Source organism: Folsomia candida, unplaced genomic scaffold (genome assembly GCF_002217175.1).
Source record: "Folsomia candida strain VU population unplaced genomic scaffold, ASM221717v1 Fcan01_Sc014, whole genome shotgun sequence".
In the NCBI taxonomy this organism is placed as follows: domain Eukaryota; kingdom Metazoa; phylum Arthropoda; class Collembola; order Entomobryomorpha; family Isotomidae; genus Folsomia; species Folsomia candida.
In genome coordinates this window covers 1,835,215-1,862,617 of record NW_019091206.1, presented here as the reverse complement: position 1 = coordinate 1,862,617, position 27,403 = coordinate 1,835,215, and the positions used below count along the sequence as shown (strand labels likewise).

General features: G+C 34.1%; 1 long non-coding RNA gene across 1 annotated transcript; it reads right to left on the bottom strand.

The window, feature by feature from the left end:
- On the bottom strand, window positions 1-27,133 carry LOC118437559. The gene is made up of 3 exons (XR_004836177.1): window positions 27,077-27,133; window positions 1,765-1,909; window positions 1-113 (listed from the first exon to the last, which is right to left on the bottom strand). It is a non-coding gene; the product is annotated as an uncharacterized LOC118437559 (long non-coding RNA).
- Window positions 27,134-27,403: the final 270 nt, after the last annotated feature.

Below are 27,403 nucleotides of genomic sequence, written 5' to 3'. Positions count from 1 at the left end.
ACTTATCATTACCACTTTGGTAGAGTCATATACTTGTGCTCAAGGCGGTGAACAATTATTGTAGTTATGGAGAGAAGTATTCATGAATCGTGACGTACTGGCCCACCAGAAATCTGAAAGAAATGGGCGAAAAATTCGTGATAACTTTATAAAAGTGGTTAAAATGCACATGTGTCGATACGAAGATATGAATCTGTCTGTAACAAAAGTTAGACGAAAATCCTTCAAAAATTTTGAAACCCATCAAATTATTAGTAGTTCTTGCAAAGCAATTTTGAAGATTAGAAACATGAAAATCCATGAATTTACCAGAATTTCTGAAATTTATAATTGAATAAAAAAAGAGTGAACTATTGTAAAGAAATTATTTCCGTGGGGCGCAGAATCTTCCGCTCTACTCGACTTGGTGAGCACGTGACTGAAATGAGACGGAACATCTTAATGCCGTAAACATCTGCTTGCTTTTGTTGTTATTGTCCTTTGAATTTATAAAAATATGTCATTTTTTCAAGTCCAGCTACGGCACTTCTCTCAAAATCTCAAAATGGGCGTCATTACAGCTCAACGCGGCGGAATGTTGAATTTAAACCGTCCCATAGAAATAATTACATTACAATAGTCATCTACAAATGGTTTGAAAGACTAGGCTAACTTTCCAAGATTCAAATATGTCGTTAAATCCACACGTAAAACAACATCGCTGACTTGCCTTAAGAATAATTGATTGACTAATCGTTAAATTAAGAATATAGATTTTGAATGTTAGATTTATTTTTAAAAATTTTCGCGAAACTATTGAGAGGGAATTCACACAATCCTTGACAGCTTCGTAAAACTCGTAAAATCCTTAAAGTCACAAACTCGTACGAACTTTTACAAATTTTCCAAGGAAAATTAGCTTACGAATATTTGTAAACTTGCTCATCCTCAGATCAACGGCGTTTTTTATTTGTTTTGTAAATACTTGTGAAACAATTTTACGCAAATTACGGATTTTATAAAGTTACCAATGACTGCGTGAATTTCCTCTCAGCTTATCGAGGTATACTGATTTTGGCTGTAAAATACGAATTGTTTGCTAAAGTTGTAATTCTGGAGATTTCGATAAATTTAACGATTTTTCAATATTTGGGATTAATTCTGCATCAAATTCGTTTATCGTCTACAATTATTTAAAGGCTCAGATTGGATCTAAAATTTATTAAAGCAAATAAAATTGTCAAACAAAATTCAACATGGCATTAAAATTTGTCAATTAGACTTTTTCACTTGTATCTTTGTAACCATTAAATAGTGTAAATTTTATAATATCGTTCTAGCGATATAGCCTATAGGCACAAGTTACGAATTGCCTCATTGTATGTAAAAAATATCCAATTATGCAAAGGAATTTTTCAACATGTAATTAAGTAGTTTTCAAACTCTACAAAATTACAAAAATTTGTGACAGAATGGTTTTCAAGAAATTATGATCAGTCAATTCACGTAGGTGTCTGGTAACATGGTAAAATTACTAATTTTGTGAAACAATTTTAAAAACTTTCACAAAACAAAAAGATGCCCTTGATCTGAGTAAGTTTACAAAAATTTGTAAGCTAATTTTCCCTGGGAAATATTTGGAAAGCCGGTAAAAATTTGTAAGTTTACGGGTTTTACAAATTTTGTAAAGTTACTCTGCACTGCGTGAATGCCCTTAATATGAAACTCATCCAAATTGATAGTGCAAGTTTTTTCACAAACTAAAAATTTGTTTTCTTCACCCACCTTTCACTTTCTGGGAGTGCGAAGCCGTCCAGCGTCCATGTGAATTGCGGGGGTGGATTTCCGACGGCGGTGCATTTCAGCGACACAGAGGGACCCGGCTGGATCGTTTGTTCTGAAAAGCGATACACCAGCTCGGGCAGGACGGCTGGAAAAAAGCGAAAATACAAGTGAGCCAAACTTTCTATTTATTAAAATTGTAAAAATTGTAGAGTTTCATGTTACAGAAAAAATAGATTCTAATGCTCGTTAATAAAATAGAGACAAAAATAATGTGATAGGTTATTTGGCAAAGTTTGCTTATATAGAACATAATAAAATTAAAATAAGCATTTCTCGACATTATCTGAACGAACAGTACGCAGTAATTTTGAGAAATTTAAAAGGTTATAGATAAATTCATGCAGCAATTTCACGTGGATGCATGTGTGTAATTCTGTAAGTTCTGTAAACTTTCTATTGTTTCGAAATTCCTATTCTGAACTGTGAAATCTATAAATCAATGGAGTATCTTAAATTTGTAAACAATCAAATTTTAAAAATTTAAAAATTTTGTAAAATTAACAGTTGATCGCCGTGGGCCTTTTATTCACTCATTGGGAATTGGGATCCAACATTTGGAAGATCTGCTATTTACAAAAGCGAAAAAACTGACTAAAGAAATAAATTCTGACGTGTAACAAATGCAAAACTGAAAATATAAAATAAATCCAAACTTGCAATTCTATCAAATATGTTACTAACCGAGAAAAGTATGCGAATTGTTCTTTGGTGGCAATGTAGAAGTTTACACAGTTTGCTGAATTACAAATATACACGCGAATAACTTGAAAATATTGTAATTGGAAATCACTTAAAAAAAATTTCCTTTCGCGAAATTGAAATTTTAAAAACTTTTCCGCTTCTACATATGTAACTCAAATTAATTATAAGAAAATATTTTTAAAATTCAAAATCGAGCGCTATCCTAACATTCTAATCGTAAATCCGTCGTTAATCGTAAATCGTCTAATTCTAATCCCATTAAAAAACTGGTCATTCACAAAATTGAAATTTTAAAAGTTTTCCCGCTTCAATGTATACCAAATTAATGACCGGAAAGACCTAAAATATTTATAAAATTCAAAATTGAGCACCATCCTTACATCCTAATCGTATCTGGGAAGAGTCCTGCCCCGTCGAGAAATCATTGGAGGCGAGGCACTGATACATCGATTTGCGGAAATCTCCCGTCCACCGACTCCCGCCCGCGTTCTTCCGCCCATTTACACCCGCCCGTGGAAATCTTCCGCCCACCGACTCCCGTTGACCCTCTCCCGCCCATGAAAATCTCCCGCCCGTAATTTTTTTTAGTACCAGATCTTTTTGTTAAATAATACATAACACAACATATTTAAGTTAATATATATAAGTATTTATTTAGTCAACAGCATTAAGCATCAATCATGTAACCCGTAAAAAGCACTGTCAGTATTCTTTTACAAAACGAAAAATAACAACACGCGAAATAATAATGAATACAAATCGGACAACCTCACTTAAATTAATAAAGAAGGATAAAAATCATTACAAACGAATAATCTAATTATACAAATTATCGGAATCGGATACGGTAGGCAACTTATTATTAAGAAAAAGGCTGTTACTGGAAAAAGGTTGTTATTAAGAAAAAGGTTGTGGCATATGTATTTCATTTCCTGTGCCTGTATGTTGCCAAAATATTCTTGTATATATTCATTGAATAATTTGTAATTAATAATATGAATAATTCGAAAATTTGTTTAATTAGATTATTCGTTTGTAATGATTTTTGTCCTTCTTTATTAATTTAAGCGAGGTTGTCCGATTTGTAATGTATTCATTATTATTTCCCGTGTTGTTATTTTTCGTTTTGTAAAAGTATACTGACTGTGCTTTTAACGGGTTACATAAGTGATGCTAAATGCTAAAAAAATCTTGTACTCGAAAAAAAATTACGGGCGGGTGATAATTAGGGCGGAAGATTTTCACGGGCGGGAGATTGTCAACGGGAGTCGGTGGGCGGAAGATTTCCACGGGCGAGAGTAAATGGGCGGAAGAACGCGGGCGGGAGATCGTGGTCGGGTTACTTCCGTATCCGGAAGATTGACCTAATTTACAATAAATTGTGAAAATTCCAAATGTTCAGCTATCAGTTGAGCTTCTACCATACTAAAAACTCACTACTTTCTATATCATCTGATTTCTAATATTTCAAAACTTAATAATTCTTAAGAGTAAAGATCGCTCTTTGTTCCCTAAGTTTCTGCACTCATAATTTTCAAAAACAACAAATTAGATTATTATTCCTTCCTTGTATAAAATGATACCGGCCCCACTTTCATCGTGCATTATGTTGCGATGCATCATTGATGCAATATCTTCGTTCCCCCCCTCGACCGGAATTGAGCCCGAGAAGGAAATGAAATCCAAACAGAGACGAAGTGAAAGTGAAGTTGCAGAGATGGGCAAAATACTCATAAATAAATACTCTATTTTGACTAACAATGCGATGGTGAGAAGTGTAACATTTTTTTAATTCCTGTCAACACCCCTTCCGAAATTTTGGAATTAAATATGAAGACAACTAAAGTTTTGTCTTGCAGTTTGTACGATGGTTCGGATTAATTAAAATCTATCAGATCAAGTTTGACAAATTTGATTTTTACCCGGTGACGAAGCAAACTGCAGTTTTATTGGTAAAAATCGTTTATCTTAACTATGATCATTTGACCTCAAATACTTATGTCGATAAATTCTGATCATCGCACAAACCGCTTCAAGAAAGATTTTTTATATTGACTCGAACTTCATAATTTCTAAAAAAAATATGAGTGTTGCACTTCACTCTACTGCATTCTAAATATTTTTCCCAGCCCTGTGAAGTTGCTGGAGTCGTTTCAACATTTCATTTCATTTTTGCTTTCACCTCGCCTCACTTCACTTCACGGCACTCCGAATTTTGTGCTCACATTTGCACTCCCCTTCCCATCCTCATTTCCACACTGTAAATAAAGTTGAGTAAAATTGCCACCAAAACAACTGTTGAGCAAAATTTACCCTGACAAGAGTAAAATTTACTCAAAGTTGAGCAAAAATCTTTCAACCTTGAATAAATTTTACTCAATACTTGCTTTGGTGGCAATTTTACTCAAAATTGAGCAAATTTTAATCAAATCTATTTATAGTGCATCCAGCCAGGCCGGAGGAGGATCCATTTGGCTCTCTTCGTGGCTTGGTTTCGGTCTGCGGCTTCGTTGCGGTTTCGAATTCGGATGAGATTTTGGATCGCATATTTGTTTAAAATTTTATTATGTTTTAGTTCAGAATGCAAAATACAAGATACAAGATACAAAATTTTTGAACGAGATTTTGTGTAATACCGTATAAATTGTGTTAGACGTTCTCAGATTGATAGAACGTGCAGAATTTTTCTGATAATTTCTATTTTTTGAACGCTCGACTTTCTGGGGATGAAAACTAAGCCGTTCTTTAGCCCAGATTATAAACTAACGCATTATTTAAGCCCAATTAGAATGAGACATATCCATATTTAAAGATAATTAATTAGGTTGAATTTTAACGCCATTTACTTTATTCACGACTTTTTATGAAACCAATGCAAATTTAGATTCATCCCGGTTATTTTGTTCGGCTTATCCTTAGCTTGACCATAAAAAAATATGACCACTTTTCAAGATGAAATACAGTTGAAATTTCGAACTCAAAAAAAGTACACATTTTTCCTTGGAACCATACAAAACGTGTTAAGCGTGTTTCTTGATAATCAGGATGAGACAAATTTAGAGATAATTAATTATGTCGAGTTTTAATGCCATTTACTTTATTCATGAGATTTTAGTAAACGATGGAAAAGTTAGATCCATATGGTTTTCGGTAGGAGTTGCAACATATTTAATATAAGGAACAAATATCATGAAAAGCTGCATGAAGGTTACCATATTCAAGTTATTATTAGTGACAAATCTTTACCAGTAATGGTGAATACACGATTTTGTTACCATCTTATTTTGAGTGTAGATATATAGATTTGTCAAATTTTACAAAAAATATGGCCACTTTTCAAACTGACATAAAATTGAAGTTTCCACCTCAGAGAAAACGGATGCCATCTCCTCTATAAATACATGATTCTTCTCCTCCGCCAACTTTTTTCCATGATGAAATCGACTCGGACACATAAGTAAAAGATAAACAATTGAAGAAAGTGGAGCTACTTTCGTTTGGTTTGGTTTGTCGTGAAGGCTTCGACTTTTGGACGGGACGAGAATGAGAGCGGAATTGTATTGTTTCATTAAAATTTGAAGTGATTCGAAGAATTGGAATTGTGTTGGGATCGGAATGAACGAGCCGGGTTGAAGTGCACCCTTCAAATCTAATTGATAATGACAAACAGACAAGAGTGGAAAAAGAGGGGATACAGCCAAAATAGAAAATCCTCTCTTACGCCAAACTTGCCGCAGCCCGAGATGGAGTGATCGACTAATTTATGAGTTAATAGAAATAATTTGATTCGTAAATGGCGAAAATTTTAGAAATTTTATAAATAATTTGAAGATGATAACGTGTAATTTGACCAGTTTTGCGTTTGACGCTTGCTTTTTTGACCCGTTGCCCTAAAAGCACTAAACAATGGATAGGAATGATCTGTCGATTGCATTATGCTTATGATACTCTGTAAAAAGTTACCAATGTCGCCTAATTTATTCAACTTGTGAAAAATAATGGGATACAAATACCTTTCATCTGTCTACAAAAATTTGCTACCTTATCTTCATTCGAAATAGGTGCAAAATTTTGTAAAAGTTTGTAAGGTTACAGAATTTATGGATTTACTACTTTGCCAAGAACTTCGTGAATTGCCTCAATATAACACTCTTTCCGAGACGTATGTACAGACAGACAGACATTTTAGTCATATAAGTGCTTGATCCCACCCAAACCAAAATATGTATCGAGTTATTCGAGTTTTACTTTACTCCAGGGACCGTACACAAAGAATGGGATCGATTTTTGCTAAATTTTTACCACCGTAATTACTATTTCCTACAAAATTAGAGACAAAAAATTGGAAAATTTATCTTGCAGATTGACAAATTAGCAGATTTTAACCTTTTAGAAAAATTTAAGGACTTTCGTCTCTTAATTTTAGGTGGAAATAAACCGAACTTTGGATGGAGCACGGAATGCGAATGACGTTTACACTCCTTCACATTCTATTTATTAGCGAAATGAGAATTAAATTTGATGATAACGTTCTTTTCTGCTGTTTGTTTTTAGAGGCACTTTTATTTTACTTAGGACGCTCGGTCATATCGTTGAAACGGCAATAAGGCAATGCAACAAGCTAAACTGGAGGATATAAGTACCTGAATACGAGTACAAAGTTTAGGGTTCGGGATAACATGTCGGTACAGAAAAACAAAAAATGGTTTACGAATATAGAGGTAAGCCAGTTGTGCCTCCGTAAATTTTTTGTAAAATAATATTACAAACTTTAGCAAAATAAAAAGACGTCTTTAATCTGAAATTGCAAAATAAAAAAATTCCTCCCATCAAAACTGTGCAAATCAATACAGGAAATTTGTGTATCTGAAATTTGCAACTTTGAAACGATTTCAATTTTTAATACAAACGCCCATCTAAAAACTATTATATGTATATTCAAAATTAAACTTCGCCTCAAATTTGGTGCGCTTAAAATAATTTTGAAGCTAAATTATCACGGATTACGAAACAAATTGTAAAGCCAGATAACATCATTTAAAATATACCGGAATCTTGTGGGAGTTAGACAACGTTTTAGTAATCACAAGTATTTTATGTTATTGCCGCGTTGACTTGTTAAATATGCTATGTAGATTCATCGTCTGAAAATCGTTTAATCTAAATATGTGCAGGTTAGTGATGGTAATCCGTAACCGATCCTATCCTAGGATCGTAAAAACTCGGATAGGATCGGATTTTCAAACGGATCGGATAGAGGATCCGAGGATCAGACAATCCGATCCGATCCTAACCGATGAGATCCTAGGATCACACAGGATCCTCGGATCATCCGATGTAAACTCGTTTCACATTTGGTGAGTTCATCACATGGCGTACATTACCCGAACGAGCCGAATTATGTTATTATTTAAAAACGTCGAAATAAAAATAACTCGTGTAAAATAATAGGATAATTCGGCTCATTCGGATAATGTACGATGTGATGAACTCACCAAAAACCGTTCCAATAAATAAATAAAAGCAGCTGGTTAAGTTGTTCCATAGTTAGACACAAGGTGTCTCACACATATCAAGCGAATCTTGGATCATCCGCGGATATCCTAGGATCGGATCGCATCGGATTTCGAGTAGAACCGGGAGCCGATCCGATCCTAAAGCGAGCAAATCCGATCCGATCCGATCCTGTATTTATCCGATCCTATCCTACGGATCGGTTAATTTAGGATACGGATTACCATACGTAGTGCAGGTTTTTAATTTTTTTGCAAAATTCAACAAAAATTAAGACACTGATCTTGTAAGATTTGAATTTGTTGTTTTTCCTCCATAAATTTATGAAACCGATTGTAACTTTACGAATCATGAATATTCGCGTGATTACATATTTAGTGGACAAAAAAATGATATTTATAAAGGTGAAAATTTTGCAAATTATATCTGTTTTTTACAAAATTTTTACAAATAGGTGTATCTTACAAGTTTACCATTTACGAGTATTTATTACCTTGCCTTTTGTAATCTTTGAAATTTATGCAAATTCATAATGAGAACTTTATTAGAATACATATTTGGCGGATAAAATAAACCGCGCAAAATATATTTCGCACATTTCTTACCACGGAACAACATTTCTAGTTACAAAACTCTATAGAATAATACACTGATCTTGTAATTTTTGCCAATTTTCTAAATATGTGACAAATATGCAAATATTTGGTGGACAAAATAAAATGTGCAAAATATATTTCGCACATTACTCAACCCTGGTCGTAATATCTCGCCCCAAAAACGGCGTGGCTGGTTTAGCTTAGCCCCGTCGCCATAATGCTAAACACTGGGTCGGCCTAAATAAGGAAAGTGGTGAAAGAAAGGCATCGAGAGAAAGCCGGCGTAGAAAAACAATGGCGAAAAGAATAGGAACAAAAGCTCGGATGAAATTCATAAATGAAACGAAAGCACAATAATAATCCTCCAAAGTCGACTTTATCGTTATCTCTGCCGCATTTCGATGGGTTTTGAGTAGAGGAAGGGAAACATTGAATAAATACTTTATTTATGGAGGGTGTTCACGCTAGGTTTGTAAACTCGGTAAAAAATGAGTTGTTTTTGGGTAAACGGGGTTTTATGAAATTTGCTTATTTTCTTTAGGATATTCGGTTAAAAATCTGGTATAGTCAGATATATACTTCGTACTGGTATTGATTTATCAATGAATTATTACCGGATTGGTAGTAGTTTGTTAATGAGTTGTAAATTTTTCACTACCACAACATTACTAAACGGTAATGCCCTTTCGTACCTTCAATGACTGTTCATCATGAAGCAACGTTTGCACAAGTTTGCACTGACTTAAAGAATTATAATAAAACTCATTATTGCCAGGCGATTAAATCTAAAAATTTTAATAGCATAAAAACCAACTAAAAATAAAATCTACGACATAAGAATTAGTCAAAATCCAAAAAAATTCATTGAAACAAATCAGCAAAAATTCAATCAATTTTTTTTATTCATATTTTCTAATTAAATTACATTATCAAATGAAATGTTTTCTTCAGAATAATTGCTCCAATTTAACAGAACTTTATTGCAATGAACTTAACTGCAATTTCAATTGAAGAATGGAATGGTACCACATTTTTTGAGATATTTCGACGTCAATTATAAAATTAATTAATATTCTAATTATATTTCTCCAATTAAAGATGTAGCAGCTTCGTTTTGTCAAGTTGAATGTTTACGCCATTGCTAAATGATTAAATTAATCATAATTAGATTCGAAAGAAAGACAGCGACAGCGACACAGGTAAAAATATGTCATTGTAAATAAAAACATGTTCACTCGAATTAAACTTATGTAAAACTCGACAGGTCACTGACAGATGAGGTGCACGCGGAATTTCTTGTAAAAAATTACAGAATTACAGAATTAATTCTGTATTTAACACGATGCTTTGCAAAATATAATTTGTAAATTTTGAACTCTACTTGTCAACGGTTCATTATTAAGCAACGTATAATTGCGATTGAGGAATTTCTTGTTCATCAAATCATTTTTTGCGATACATTAATTTTCACCATTTTCTCTCCGCGACCTAAAATCTGTTGGAATTTTGAGGTATTTCTCCTATCCCAAGAAAATGTTAAATTTGAACATTTTCTTCCTCAAAATTTTTATACTTTCCAATATAACGTAATGTTATATTTTTAATTATTCAGTTTTTTGAGTTTGATTAAAACTCCTGAATTCCTCCATGATCACAACATACTTATACACTTTAAGAAATCCGGTAACTAAGTTATTACCAGGCGGAGTATCTATGTGACTCTACCGCATGGTAATTTATTTATTATTGAGTGTTATTAGTTACCGGGTTTCTTAGAGTTTAACGTCCCAGAATTACTGCATTTTTTGTAGTTAATCATCCTCGTTAAAAGGTTAAGGTGTCGTACCCAGGTTTGGATGGGTCAACATAATTGTGTAGCGCACAATTTGAAGCACAAAAGTGTATGATACTACTTCTATTATTAATGGTTAATATGGGTATTGTGATACAACTCCTATGGGTAATTTGATACTAATAATTCTGCAATCTCAATTTCTCATTTGAGGCAATTTGAGACTTGCGATTCACTCTTGTGCAGAACAACCCTGTGTTACAAAAATATTAAATGGGCGTTACGCGGGCTCTGGTCCGTGGCTAGCTTTATACTGCAGAGCGGACGGAAAAGCACCCGTGTATGCTAACTAGTACATTCCATTTTCCAACTAAAAATAATCTATTTGCAAGTTATGCAAGTTATGTAAGTTACATAAACCATTGTTTGTTCAACATTGGAACAAATACATGCATACATAACTTACTACCATTTTACCTGTTTAGCAAACTGCAAAACTGGACAACTCAATCTACATAAGATGAGTTTGCAAGATGTGAAAGCGATGCAGCGTAACATACCTGCCATCACTTCCGCAGACAAACATTGATTTGCATAGTTCTACTAAAATACCTATGCAAATTGCGCTCAATCTGCATTTTTGAATGCAGACTGACAAACAATGCAATCTACACATTCCAACTCAAACATACATTCATATTCCTGCATATTAGGAATCTGAACAGAAGGGATTATTTTTTTTTAGATAATTGTCCATGGCGTTGAACTTATTCCAAATTTATTCCAAACTTAAAAAATAATCTAATTGAAAAACTTATTCAAAATATAATTCAAAATGAGAATGAATGTCGTACTCTGCAACTTGCACAATTTTGTTTAATTTTTAGTAATTTCACCTCTTGAAACTAAAAAATATGTCTCGATGCTAGAAATTGAAGATTTTGAATAATTTGTGAACCATAAACGTATATTTTTGGTTTCTTGTCGGGTTCTATTTAATTTAACTCTGCGATTGTATTTAACGCGAAAATTTTCGTTATTAAAATCTTATCTAATTCAGGATTCAACAAAATTTAGTTCGAAAATCTCATATAGAAAGACACATAGAAAGACTCTTATTTGTTTAATTTAAAGACCTGTATCTCGACGCCAGAAATTAAAATTTGTTAATAATTTTACATTTTTAAGAAGATTAGATGTCTTATGGATCTTGGATATGAGCTTACGTAATCAATTATGCGATTGTAATTCAACTAAAAACAATTATTGTTAATACAATTTTCTCTAAATCCAACGAAGTTTAATTCGAAAATCTCATATACTACATAGAAAGTAGAAACACTGTTGTTTCCCACTTTCACCACTGTGTTTTCTCTGCCCTCAGCTCGCCTGGGTCGGAATAAGCAATAATATTTCATCCCCTACGCTTTCCCGTCTGCACTTTCTTATTAGTTTATTACTGTGGATGAAGTTCTAACCCTGCAGACTTATTACACCGCTTTGTAGCATTAATTTCACGACGTCACCGGTCAAAAAAATTTTTTCCTCCAAACTGGTCCAAAATAAAAGTCTAGCATGGGAATAGTATAGAAAAATTATTTTTAGCGTTCTATGACCCCTGGGTCATGAATTAAGGGCCCCTGAAGGGTCAAATAGCGTTCCCTGATAACCCCATGCAAATGGGGTATCAAATTAATCCCCTGGACCAGGGGAACCAGAAAAATATTTTTATAAATTTTTATGACCCTTGAGTCGTGAACTAGGAGCCCTTGAAGGGTTAAATATCATTCCCTCACAACTAAAGGCAAGTGGGGTATCAAATTAATCCCCTGGACAAGGGGAACCCAAAAAATATTTTTCTGGATTTTTTTGACCCTCAGGTCAAGAGTTAAGGGCCCCCGAAGGGTCAAAATAGTAACCATGGTAACCCCATGCAAGTGGGGTATCAAATTAATCCCCTGGCAAAGGGCAAGCATAAAAATATTTTCCTGATTCCCCTGGTCCAGGGGATTAATTTGATACCCCATTCACCTTAGTTACCATGGTTACTATGTTGACCCTTCAGGGACCCTTAACTCTTGACCTATAGGTCAAAAAAATTCAGGAAAATATTTTTATGCTTGCCCTTTGTAACAACTGTACCAACTGTAACTTTCATTTGAGTAAATAAAGGAAGTTTTAAATTTGGAGATGAAAGTGGAGTTCGTTTTGTGATATGCTCATCTATTTAATTTGGTGAAACATGAGAGCAAAATTTGGGTGGAAGTGGTTTTATACATCACGAGATTTCTGAGTCCGAGAGCGAGAAGGACGAGCTGTTGGCCGTCGAGCGAGTGAAAGAAGACTGAACTCGAACCGGTAACTTTCCCCACTTTTGCACCCCACAAAACTGACCCGGTGCGGGAGATGTGGACTAAACCGCATCAGCACGAGGAGCAAAATTTGCTCGTTATTCCAAGTAAATATGATGCCAATGCTTCCAGTTCGTAATGAAGTATTTAAAATTTATGACATCCGTAATTTCTTATTGCAAGTGAGAAGTCTTTAATAATTTGAAAATTACGGTGATACTTATAAAGATAAAAAACGAGTAATCTTGGCGCCTGTAAAGATTAATTTGGTTACAGTTAATACTTATTGAACGTTTTTTTTTTTAGATAATGTACATGTTCACTGTCTATTTTTTTTTACTTAAGAAACATGAAAACGTTTAAAATTATTACCTTTCAACGAAAAATAGTAATAATGAACTAAATTGTATTTAGTAAATTTATTGTCACAAGTAAATAAGATTATTTAGAATTAAGGACTCTCCTAATTTTCCTGGTATAAGAAACCAAATATTTGTTGGAAAACCAAAAATGTAACCTTTTTTAGGATATTATATTATTATATTATTATCACTCTCTAAATTGGTGGAAAACAGGGTGCCACCCGTCCTCACATAAACTCCCTTGTTAAAAATCAAGCTTAAAAAGCAAACTTTGAAAAGGAGTTCGGTTGACACTTGATTTTTCAATCAAGCCTACAGTTTTAAAAATTTCGAAGGATTTCATTATTTTAGAAGATCCAATTAGTCGCCACTCTTACTTAACGCTTTTATATCTTCAGTTGAATTTTGACAAGCTCATTGGGTTAACGACATGTTGAACTACTCAGCATTGTTAGTACGACAATGTTTACGTGAATTACGTGCCAAGCTCCAATGACAAGTAAATTAATAAGGACTAGAATATCCAAATGGGTAGCAAATGATGTTTTTGTAGTAAATGTGTCCCTCAATTTCCGAACATTTCATCCACTCAATCACACAACCAATCTGATTGTGACGCAGATGTGACAGTGAAAGCAGAAAAAACAATCATTAGCTGTAACAAAACACACCTTTCAGTACAATGTATAACCATTAGTCAAAAAATGGGGCAAAATAAAATTCTAGGCAGATTTTTATGGCGACGAAAATTCGACAACACTGTAAATAAAGTTTAGTAAAATTGCCACCAAAGCAACTATTGAGTAAAATTTACCCTGACAGGTAAAATTTACTCAAGGTTGAAAGATTTTTGCTCAATTTTGAGTAAATTTTACCTTTCTCAGGGTAAATTTTACTCAATAGTTGCTTTGGTGGCAATTTTACCTTCCTCAGGGTAAATTTTACTCAATAGTTGCTTTGGTGGCAATTTTACTCAAAATCAGAGAAAAGTGGATAAGCCTCCTAAAGGAGACCTAGAAGACTCAACTCCATAAGGATGCGTAAGCCACGCTGTGAGCCAATAGCAGACGACGGCGAGGTTTTCGCACTTTCTCCCCATAACCTCTCAGTTTTTTCAGCTTCCTAAACAATCACAAATATACATTTGTTTCTATTTTGGCGTCCAACATGTACAATTTACTGCATTTTTGACAAAGTTGAACTCCAAAAATTAAAACTCCAAAAATTAAAAAAGACATAATTAATATTATTTAAATAAAAAAACATTCTGATTGGCTGGCGCTGGGTGGGAGGGTTCGAAATCCACGCCGTCGTCTATTATTGGTCCTGGCTGTTCCATGTGGCTTATGCATTCTTCATACACTGCATCTTCTATATGAATTGCAACCTTTGGAACGCTGATGCAAATGTGACATCAGCATTTCAAAGGTCAAGGGATTCAAAATACATAGATGTAGTTTTCATAAGTATCTCGCCTCTCATGTGTGTCCAAACCATATTGTGTGCAGGAGGAGATCATGAAGGGGAAGAGAGGATAGGAATGAGGAGCACAGAATGATGCGTACGTCATCATGATCATCATGATCATGAGGGCGTAGTTTATACATATGTAGCATAAGTAAAGGTAATGATCAAGAAGGCGTGGCTTATGTGATCACGTATATATAGAGTAAGCAGAGAGAGAAGAGAAGGAGAGTGTAGGTTTAGATTCAGGATCAGCAGGTTTAGTTTTAGTGATCATCAAGATCAAGTTCAAGGTTTAAGGCTTCGGAAACTTAATAATAAGTTCCTGTCTAGATAATTAGTTAAAATTTAAATAATAGCATTAGCTCTCCCACGCATTTATAATACGAGCATTTCTCTAAAGTCAATATTTTTCAGTCGGTATTGATGTAAATAAATTTAATCATAATTCTTATAAAAAAGTGAGTTTCTACTACAAGTTTATTGCACAACGACACAAAGAAAAGGGGCATCCGCGAAAGTGGATGTGAATCAGGACACGCAATCCCATAATCGAATAGGGAGCGTTACAAATTGGTGCTTCGAAACCCTTTGTAATAAAAAGTGCAATAGAAAACTTGGAAATCCTTCGCGATAAAAAGTGCGAAGGGCAAAAAAAAAACAGTGAGTTTGTTAACAGTTTTGAGTTGTTGGCAGTGGAAAGTGTGTTTTACGTATTAAGTTACATATTCCTACACTTCCTGGATGGTACAACCTCATCCGACATCATGGGAATGCTGACTCAACTCTTCGGCTTCGTCGACATGACCGGACTCACCAACCTCAAGGGAAACGTGACCTCAGAGGCAACAGCGCCCCTCGTATCGTCATTATGGTGGTATGGGGGATTTCTCTTCATGATGGAAGTCTTTGGTATCGCCGCGGTCCTCCTCTTGATCGGTATTTTCATCAACAGTCTGGTAACAAAGTATATTTTGCCTCACTTACCTTCCTGGATGATTCCACGATACGAATCCATGAATGCGGGTCGTCGTCGTAAAAAGTTAGGTCATCAAATGAGCAATTTGGATAGGGATATCGAGACCTTGTTTACCATCCAGAACAAAAATCATGAACAATTTGTCAGAATATGACGCATTTTTGATTCGTTAACGTCTGAAATTGCTCAAATTTTCCTCTTAACTTCTGATCATCAAAATTCACAACTTGTTGAGCATACAGATTCATTATGGCGTCGGGTGAATAGCCTCGAAGTTAGGGTCAAGCAACTTTTGCTTGAATTTGATATTCGTTGTGAAAATAGACATGAATCGGTAGGACAATTGGTATCGCAACAGGCAGCTTTACATAATTCTCCCTCTCCTGATCCTATCCTATCCAGCCTTATTGGTTATGAATACCCGTACCCTCAACAGTCAAATATACCCTTCCAGGAATATGTAGATGAGAAGATTAGGCACCTCGGTGAACAAATAGGACGATACAGGAACCATTTAGCATCTTGCATAAAAAGCAATTATGCTATTGTGGAAAAGGAAATGGGAAACTTCCAGAACCACATGAAGTCATCATTTGAAGACGAGGTCACTTGGATTCATGAACAATTGACGAGGATGCAAACTACGATAGATAAGCAAGACCAAACTATTCAAGCTCAGTCCAGCATCATCAATGAGTTCATTAATGCAAATTCAAGGATTCAAGCTCCTTCCAAGGAGATGATACCCACGCTACCCAATCAAGATGACCCCTCTTCATGCGCGGAACTTCTTGGCGTCCCTCCACCACCACAATTCTTGTCATGCCCTCCACCACAAGTCAATAACCCTCCAAATGAGAACAAAGAAGATGCCATTCCAGCGTGGTGCATTTCTCGCCCCAGATTCATGGAGCGGAAAGATGAAGAAATCCCAATAGATCCTTCCGATGCAATCATGCAAACTCGTTCTTCATCCTCAGGACCTGTACTATTTCATTCGGTAGGCAATATTCCTCTACCCAAATTTAACCCGAACATTGATTCAGCCGAGAATTTCATCATGGAACTCGAGAATCATATGGAACGGAAGCGCTTTCTTCGGAAAGATTGGATCCTATCACTGCCTGCAGTCTTCAATCAAGACCCCAATCAATCATTATGGTGGCAACGAACAAAGCTTTTCGCTCGTACATGGGACGATTTTAAAAAACATTTCATCACCATGTATGCATCGGATTCTGATCTTCATGCTGCACTAGAGAAGTTACTTTTACGTCGGCAGAATGACAACGAACCGTTCCAGAAAAAAGTGAGTTTCTACTACAAGTTTATTGCACAACGACACAAAGAAAAGGGGCATCCGCGAAAGTGGATGTGAATCAGGACACGCAATCCCATAATCGAATAGGGAGCGTTACAGAATGTATGTTCAATGACTCAAAATTGAGTAAATTTTGGTCAAATTTATTTAGAGTGAACAATACATTTTTGGACTATGCTTTAATTTCCGTTTGAGCCCATAATGAGACGCTTTTACCGGTCGGAAATGCAGCTTTTGCGGGGATGATTTTGACATGATGAAATCTTATGCCGACTAAAAGTACGGTTAATTTTTAATCACTGAAAAATCCAGGAGGCAATTCCCGCAATCATTGGTAATATCGGTAGTTTTTCACAATTTTTTTGCAAAATTTTCGAAAACAAAAGGACGCTCTTGATCTATGGAAGTTTACACAAAGTGGTTAGCAAATTTCCATTTGAAATATTTTTAACATTTTTAAAACTTTTAAAGTTTATAAAAATTGGCGATAAGGAAAGTTTGAATTTTTTCAAAAATCATTACCTCAACGCCAAGAGTCAATATTAAGATTTGAAAATATGGAATAATTCCGTGCAGGTATCTTAACCTCCGTTCTTGGATTAAAATATTCAAACCCTAAACATTGTGATGTTTTGAAGTGTCATCTATTTCAAGTCATTTCTAAATAAATTTTGATAAAAAAAATATTTGACTGATTTGCTCGATTTCTGCATTATACATTGTAGTTTTTCATGCATGTTTGGGAAAAATTTTTCGATTTTAATAGAAATCTTCATGCAATTTATTTTTAAAATAAGACATTAACTATATCTAAACTTTCGTATGTTATACAACGCCATCGCGAAAACAAGGAAAACTTTGCGAACAAAAATAGTGGCATTTTTTTCGTGTAACCAACATTTTACAAAGCTATGAATCAAGCTCAAATTAAATTTTAATAACAGCATCAATTTCTCCCCTAGAAATGCAGTCTATGACAATTCTATTGTTTAAACCTGCTCTTAACCAATTTCTTCTGACAAGGGACACTCACGACCTGTCGTTTGAGTCCAGGGTACCCACTATGTTTTTCAGAATCTACTAGGACCCCAGATGAAGGATTCGTTCATATTTCCGTGTAAAACTCATATTTGGCGCCATGGCGTGGCGCCAAATTCGCCAAATTTGATGGTTTTTCATTTTAAAACCGCCATAACTTTTTAAATCCTGGACGGATTTTCAAAATTTTTGGCAAAAATCATGACAAGGAGTTCAACTTTCGTATTCTATGAAATTGTTTCCAAAATTATCGCTTTTAACTTTTCGCTAAATTTCTAAATTTCGGGTTCGTCGAAAAAATGCTAAAAATACCTCAAAAATTAAAATTTTTTTTATTTTTCTCTAAAATTTCGACTTTTCTGATCATTTTAAGCATAAAATTTTTAAAAATCCGACATAAACTGCAAAAGTTATGGGGGTTTGAAATAGGTCGAAAATGCAAATTTTTAAGTTTAGCGCCACGCCATTGGGCCAAATATGAGTTTTACACGGAAATATGAATGAATCCTTCATCAGGGGTCCTAGTAGATTCTAAAAAACATAGTGGGTACCCTGGACTCAAACGACAGGTTGTGAGTGTCCCTTGTGAGCCGAATTTCATGTTCACTTCGATTTTTTGTATGTATGTAATTGCGATTAAATTGAATTATAATTGAATTACGTAAATGACCTGGCTAGGAGATGTGTGGGTAAGTCGATGAACGGCTATAATTCGAATAAGGCTACTATTTGGGCAGGGCTACTATTTCAGCAAGGTCACTATTTATAAAATTATGAAAAAACGCAGGGCTACTATTTGAGCACGGCTACTATTTGAGCACGGCTACTATTTGAGCAACGGCTACTATTTGAGTTTTTACGGTAAGTCTTGTTTTTGGTAGCATGAAAGATATTTTTTAATGCATTTGTCGGAATTCGAGTCCAATACTAATTAATGTAAAATAAGATATATTTAATACTTAGTGGGGGCAGGCTAAGTGTTAATAGAATGAAACGCCATAGCTTAAACAGTTTTTGTGCTACAAATTTCTAGTTAGTTTTATTGGAAAGCCAGTTAATTTCTGAGTAGAAAGCAATTTTTAGTTTTCGAAATTTCCTCCCCCAGCATTAATGCAGTGCTGAAAAAGCCGCCTGCAGTCCTCCGCTGAAGCACGCACTGATTACTGGACAAAGTGTTCCATTCAGTGGTCAAAAATTTTTTTCAGGCCTCTACACTTCCATGAGGCTTAGACCACACCTTTGCCCCTAAGTTTGACCACATTTCATATTCCAGAGACTTAAATCCATCAGGGAGGATGACCATTTTAAAGTGGAGAAAAATTCCGGAATTTGTTTTTTTAAACATGATTGGGTCATTTTTTGCACTATAAGCTCGTGCCAAGTCCTGCTGAGAGGTCCCATCGATTCCGTTGAATTGAATGTCACTTAGGGGATGTACCACGGACTCAAAAACATATTTCAAGAAATCTTATCCCCCCACGTTCCCCGCATTTTCGACAAAATGTAGAGGAATTGCCCCAATTTGCTCCCACCTGCGAAAACCATGACAAAACTTGGATAATGTGACTTTCTGACCTTTTGTCTATATTGGGGGATGTCTTTGACCGATTGTGCGTAGATTAGGTGAATACGTTTGTTAAAAGATTCTTCCGATGTGAAAATATTCTGATCTGTAAACAGAACCCTCTTCACTTTTTTGTAGCGTAGCGCTTGAGGAGAGCCCTTCATTTCTTTAGTAGGGTTTTCGTTATGGGCATGCTCAGGAGGTGGCAAGTACATTTCAGAGCCTTAAGCCTAAGGTTCAGTTTGAGTACTCATTGGATAATCTGCATCAACAATGTCGGCTGTGAGGCTGTTTCGCGTTGGAATGTCGTGAATTTCTTCGGATTTTATTTTTCAGCCCTTTCACGAAGGGTGTGGTCCTTGTAGGCTTTCAAAAAATTTTTCTTCGACTGTTTTTAGTCGACCCGTCCCCATGAACGTTTTTATAGTCCGCTGGGCCAAATTAAAATGCACGTTCGATTCCTGTCACATTTTTAAAATTCGCCATTTCTCTTTCCATTTTTGTAGTGAAAAATTATTGCCACCTACTTCCTTTCAATATTTTCCATGCTAATCTGCTTTTCAAGTGGTCAAAAACTGATATGTGTTATTTATGTAAAATCGCACGAGCAATCCAATGCACTTATCAGATTTTCATTATCTCCAACGGTTTTAAAGTTTTTAGCTATTAACACTTGGCCTGCCCCCACTAAGTAGTACATTAGATTCCAATTCTGAATTTCATCATTAAAACTGTATCATTTCTACTTGGATGGCCGGTGTGCTATTGATCGGAAAATATTTAAGCGTGATAGAACTTCTGCCCGCCAAAAACACGTGTCCACTTGATTAACATTGCGAGCAAGTTGAAATTCAAATCAAATCCAGCACGCTTAATAATTTGTTAGATTACGACACCATTTGTAGGTTTTTAAGTTGTCAGTAATTCCATTATTTCAACATAGATTCCTCATTCCCCGTTTGTTACATTTTACATATAGAATTTTAGTAAAACGTGAAATTTCTGAGAGACGTTTCAAGTTTCAAAATAATTACTTTTTCAATTGCCCTAAAACAAGATTAAAATCAAGAATATATTAACGACACAATTTTATTGACACAAAAATACACATTTTGTAATTCCGTGTTATAATAGTACTTCACAAAATTGCCTTTAAAAAATTGCTTCCTTACTTTAGTTTCACTTATTTTGGAAAGGCTTTAAATGCAAGCTAAATTTGGAGATGAGAGTGGAATTCATTTCGTGATATGCTCAACTATTTAATTTGATGAAACATGAGTGCAAAATTTGGGTGAAAGTAGAGATTGGATTTCTTAACGACGAGACGACGAGATTGCCGAGAGCGAGAAGGGCGAGCTGTTGGCCGTGGAAGCAGACTGAACTCGAGCCGGCAACTTTCCTCACTTTTTCACCCAGCAAAACTTACCCGTTTCGAGAAATATGGACTAATCGTATCATATCGAGAAGCAATGCTTATGTACTTTATCCCAAATAAATAAGATGCCATTGTTTCCAGAACGTTATGTATTATGGAAACAACACGACAACCGTTATTTATTAATGCAATTGGTAAGTCTGTGAGAATTACAAAAATAAACTACGCTGTTATATCGTTAAACTGCGAAAGTAAAATAGAATGAGTAAGCTGGACGCCTATAAAATTAATGTGATAAAAATTAATTTACAGAAAGTATTTATAGGTTGCGTGATGTCTGCGTAAGTGTTAATCTTTTATAAGTACTTATAATTTGCCTTATTTAAAAAAAACAATTCCAATATTTATTAAGAGTCTTGGATTATTTGAAAGTACGAGGAATTTGAATACTGAACCAAACTTATTTCGAACTAAGAACTTACTTTCCCCTGAAATAACAAAAGGCAAATTTGCTCTGAATGACGGAGAATATAAAAAAATCGGTAATTTATTATAGAAATTGGCAAGTCTGTAATAATTGGAAAAAATAAACTACGCTGCAATGTGGGTGACCTGATAAAGCAAAAAAATGAGCAATTTTGACGCCTGTAAAAATCAGTGTGATAAAGTTAATAAAGATCTGTAAAATATTTTTAGATCTTCTGCGATTCCCATCACAAGTTTTGACTTTAATGATCCGTCTAGTTTGAAAACATAATTCCGGTATTTATTAAGAAATTTGGATTATTTGAAACTCCAGAAGGAATTTGAATAATGAACTTTCCCCTGAAATAATAAAAGAAATATTTGATGAACGAAGAAATTGTTATATCTCAATTTGATTCTTGTTAACAAGCTCATTGGGTTAAGGACATGGAATAGAGTATCAAAATTGGCACAAAGTAGTGTGTTTAGTGGCAAATGTGTCCCTCAATTTCCTGACATTTCACCCTGCACTCAATCATCCAAGCAATATGATTGTGACACAGATGTGAGAGTGAAAGCATAAAAAAACAACCATTAACTTTAACAAAACACACCTTTCAAGTTATAACCATTAGTCGAAAAATGGGGTAAAATAAAATTGTAGGCAATTTCACCAAACAATGAGAGATTTTAATGGCGACGAAAATTCAGCAACAATACATTTTTGGAAGATCATAGCATTTCAATTTCCGTTTGATTCCATAATGAGACACTTTTACTTGTCGAAATCGTGATTTTGCAGGGATGCATTGTAACCAAACTCTTACACTGTTATAAATTACACACAGTTAATTTTTAATCATTAAAAATACCGTGATGCAATTCAATTCACACATTAACGCGTAAAATCTGTAGGTTTGGCAAAATAATTTTTAGAAAATACAAGACGCCTTTGATCTGTGGAAGCTTACAAAAATTTGTGGCAAATTAATTACATAATTACATTTAATTTGAATTAATTTCGCTCTTCTAGAACTTAATTGGTTTGTGGACTTGTAAAATTAAAGTATACAAGTGGTGATTTAAAATATGTATTTATTACATATTACGAAGTTGATACAAAGTGGAGATTTTTAATTTTTGAAAATAGCTTTACCTCGACGCCAAGAGTTAATTGTATGATTAGGTAATATTTCATAATACCCTTCAGATAAGTCATTGAACATACATTCATATAGAAGATGCAGTGTATGAAGAATGCATAAGCCACATGGAACAGCCAGGACCAATAATAGACGACGGCGTGGATTTCGAACCCTCCCACCCAGCGCCAATCAGAATGTTTTTTTATTTAAATAATATTAATTATGTCTTTTTTAATTTTTGGAGTTTTAATTTTTGGAGTTCAACTTTGTCAAAAATGCAGTAAATTGTACATGTTGGACGCCAAAATAGAAACAAATGTATATTTGTGATTGTTTAGGAAGCTGAAAAAACTGAGAGGTTATGGGGAGAAAGTGCGAAAACCTCGCCGTCGTCTGCTATTGGCTCACAGCGTGGCTTACGCATCCTTATGGAGTTGAGTCTTCTAGGTCTCCTTTAGGAGGCTTATCCACTTTTCTCTGCAGATAAGTTGGCTAGGCTCTAGGCTCCGTAACATTAAAGCAAATCGGTCAAACCATTCTGCCCAATGGCAAATGGTGTCCTTTAAAAATGCGATGTTAATCATATTTGTGATCGGTTGACACTAATTTGACTAAAATCGGGGAGCATACGCTGGGAGACCTCCATTGTAAGGAGTGCAATGTAATAGTTGTTACTGATTGTGAGCTACTGCAGAGAGTGGGCGAGACTTATTGGTAATTTCATCAAGATTAAGCAATTACATGGTTTCATATAAGTGTGTAAAGTATAACACAATGGATAAGTATAAAGATAAAAAAATAAAACTTTTATTTTTTTATTTGTGTAAATAATTTTGGTTAAAACTTGCACAAAGTTTGTTCAAATACATTCATAAACACAAATAAAAAAATAAATATTTTATTTTTAAAAAAAATATTTTATTTTTAAAAAAATAAATATTTTATTAAAAAAAAATATTTTATTTTTAAAAAAATAAATATTTTATTTTTTTATTTGTGTATTGGTTATTTTTATTGTTTATTGTTTATGAATGTATTTTGAACAAACTTTGAGCAAGTTTTAACCAAAACTATTTAATTATTTTACAATACTTTAAATTAGTCAAGGTCAACTTTAGTTAGTGTCAACAATTTATTAGATCACTATAATTACCACCATCCCTGTTCACTTTCATTCATTTTGCTGATTATGATGGAGAATGATAGTGAATGAAGATGAATTTCCTGTGATTTGAGTGAAAATGAGTGAAAGATTCCGTCATTTCAGATGAATGACTGTGAATGAAAAGATTTCTCACTCATTTAATTGTTCATCATACGCTTAATGGTTACACCCCCACAGTTCCCAAAAATGAATTTTTACTTGGTTACACCCCCAAAGTTGACAGAAATGAATTTTGTTACACCTCCAAAGTTAGCAAATTGACTGGTGATTAATATTTGGTAATGAGTTGATCTCGTCTCACTTAACTCATAACTCATCTCATTTCATGACTGCTCGTCTCATCTCATCTCATCTCACTTTACCCGTCTCATGTGAGTTCTCATCTCATTTAGCGGCCATCTCATCTCATCTCAAACTCATCTTCACATGAGATGAGATGAGATCAACTCATCTCACCGGCAACCCTAGTCATGAATTAATTTAGAAGACAATTGCCGAATGCCAATCAGAGAATCTCAATTTCGCTAAACTAAAAATTATTTTTCTGATTTGTGGAAGAATAATAATTATCGATTTTCTTGTTTGGGGATACGTTTTTCATGAATTATTTGTTGCGGTTAAGACCCTGTAATTAATTATAGATTTTTGACAATTCGTAAAAGTAAATCAGATCATATAATGTAGCTAAAATGGTTATGTAATGATTTGTAAAGTGAGAATCTAATTCATTTAATTCAATAAAAATCAGATTTGTAATTAAACGAATGGCTCTACGAGCTACACATTTAAAAATGTGTACCTTCAAAATAGTACTATTTAAGAAAACCCTTACGGAATAATAAATTTTTAGAATTAAGAAAGTTAGCCGTGCTGAATTTCAGAATATCATTTTTAAGGCTGGATCATGTCGCAGTCGTTCATCATTTCGAATTCCAACTTTTCACATGAAAATGAAAACATGGGAAAATACAAATGTTGAGTTGTGAATGTAATTAAAGTAAAGCGTATGCACGAATTAGAAGAAATACATATTTTCAAAAAATTTAATGAGAATTGAAAGAAAAAGTTATCAAAATATGGCAAATTACCAAATTATCTTTCAAATGTTCACCTCCATATCGAATTTGCTTAGGTTTTGTTCAGAATAAATCCGTCAAAGTTTTTAAATTTTTCTCAATACCAAGAAGTGTAAAATCGTAATCTGTTGCTTTGTTCAATTTTGAAGATTCACAATTTAAAACTTTGTTCCATCCCTCGAAACTCAGGGGTGTCCTACACTTCACCTGTTGGCACCCTTCTAACGACAACTTTTTTTCAAAAAATTTGCAATTTTCCCGGAAAGCCATTTGTATAACATTTTTCTATAACAATCATCTATTAGTTTTTATACAATCGTAATTAATACGTTTAAATTGTGGCATTAAACTATCTTAATCACCAATTTTTACTAATCATCGAGTCAAGTCAAATTAAATTTGTAATTAAATTTAAATAGTAAAAATTGTATAATTTTAATTTCATAAATGATATTTATTATTAATCATATTTTAAATCCAAATTTTAGGTCAGACGTCTATGATGTGTCGAATTATTTCTTAACATCTTTCGCACTAATTATTTATTAAATATCCCTTGGGTACGATGCTGGTCTCGTAATTGAATCTTATAACAACCAATTAAAATTCTCATGATTGCCTAAAAAAGACTAATATTTGTTTCAACCAGTTTCAAAGTTTTTGACAAAAAAAAACACACCAAACATGCACTTTTTAACCGGTGCAGAAATATTCCAAAATTTGATAAGACAAATATCAACTTTCTACCATAAAGCTTTTATCAATTTACTTTTTATAAAAATGCTTCCAATTCGTGGGATTTGGGCTATGCGATATTTTACTTAAATGGTTATACTAATACTTCCACCCCACTTACTTCGGAAACTTTTATTCTTTCACCACTTTCCACGATTGGGGTTCAATAAATGTTCAGTAATTTTGAAAATTTCGGGAATGAATTAATTTTTTTAATAGTTTCTCATGTGATTGCGAGATTCATCTTATACTTCTGATAATCACGTTTAAACAGATTGTAAATAAATTTCTCTATGTTTTAGCTCCACGAGAAGCCTAGCGAAAAAAAATTTGGGGCATGTTTAACTAACACAGCTCGTCATAATTCCGTCATTTAATTGATTTCATTTAATATTTTTCGACATGACGGGACCAAGAACATCTTGTTCCGGACTTTCTCCGCGCCCTTTTCATCCGCGTAATTGCCATCGCGTGCCCCATTCCCAGATGCAGATCGTCACCATCCTCCCGTCGAAACGGGATGGATCTCTATTCTGGCTGACTGACTTATTTATGCGGCAACAACAGACAGTTTTCCGTGGAAGTGGAGTTGGCACATATTTCTGGCTGGGCGAGTGAAAGATTGGCAGCAGACTTTCTTCTAATAAATCAATCCCTCCCTCCTATCCCGCCATGCATTATGGAGAAAGTGGGAGACGATACCTGCTTTACATTTCGACTGAATACATATGTTTAGCTTGAGAGATCGTTCTTAACGGCCTGGGAGGAATTGTTTGATTGATATAGAGAGGCAATTTACGCAGGAACTTTGTAAAATCCGAAAATTTTGCAAAAAATTACAAGGTAGTCCAAATTGAAAAAAATGCCGTCGATCAGACAGAGTATAAGTTTATGAAAATGTGTAGGCAAATTTTGTTCAGAAATTTTTCTAAAAGTTTGTAAGGTTGGTGAATTTTATGAAGCTGTCAAGGACTGCACAAATTGTCTCATTATTGAGAATTTTATTTTAGAAAAATAGAGTTTGAGACTTTACGTAGATGGAAAAGGGAAAATCGATTCTGGCGAAATTCTTCATTCTAAATAAATTTGATTAAAATTTACTCAATTTTGAGTAAAATTGCCACCAAAGCAACAATTGAGTAAAATTTACCCTGACAAAGGTAAAATTTACTCAAGGTTGAGCAAAAATCTTTCAACCTTGAGTAAATTTTACCTTTGTCAGGGTAAATTTTACTCAATAGTTGCTTTGGTGGCAATTTTAATCAACTTTATTTACAGTGTTGGGATAAATTTTAGGCGTAATTTAAAGTAGTTGACAATAGTTGACGTTATGAGGATAAGTAATTTACGTATATGCATTTTGTGGTTATTACATTCGTGGAAAATATAGAGTTGTGGCTATGTAATTAATTATGTAAACTTTTCTGAAAACTTTAAACTGTCAGCTTTTCTGATGTTTAATTTGTGTAATGCGTATGCAATGATAATAAGTGAAATAAAACAAGGATAGATTTTTTGTAAACTTTGCACATGCTGAAAATTCGTATTATTAAATAAATACAATTTCTGTCTCTTTTTAAACGAGAAATTTTTTATGATTTTATTTACCTTTTAAAATTGCACCGATTCCGAGCAGGAAAAGCGTTCCACCCAAAATTATTCTACTGTTGTTAAGTATATCTGTGGTGCCACGTCGACCGCTTTGGATCATCCATAAAAATGTCTAACACATAGCGCGTCACAAAAAGAAATTCAAACTTTGCCAGAATTTAGAAAATATTAATAGAAAATTATTTTTCCTATAAAATTTTTCGATATCTGACCTCTGTGACCTGTTATTAAGGGGTGAAACTCATTAATACGAATACGTTTGTTTGTCTGCGTGCACGATAAGTTGATAACAATGTTATTCGAATTTAACGAGAGATTGGGTTT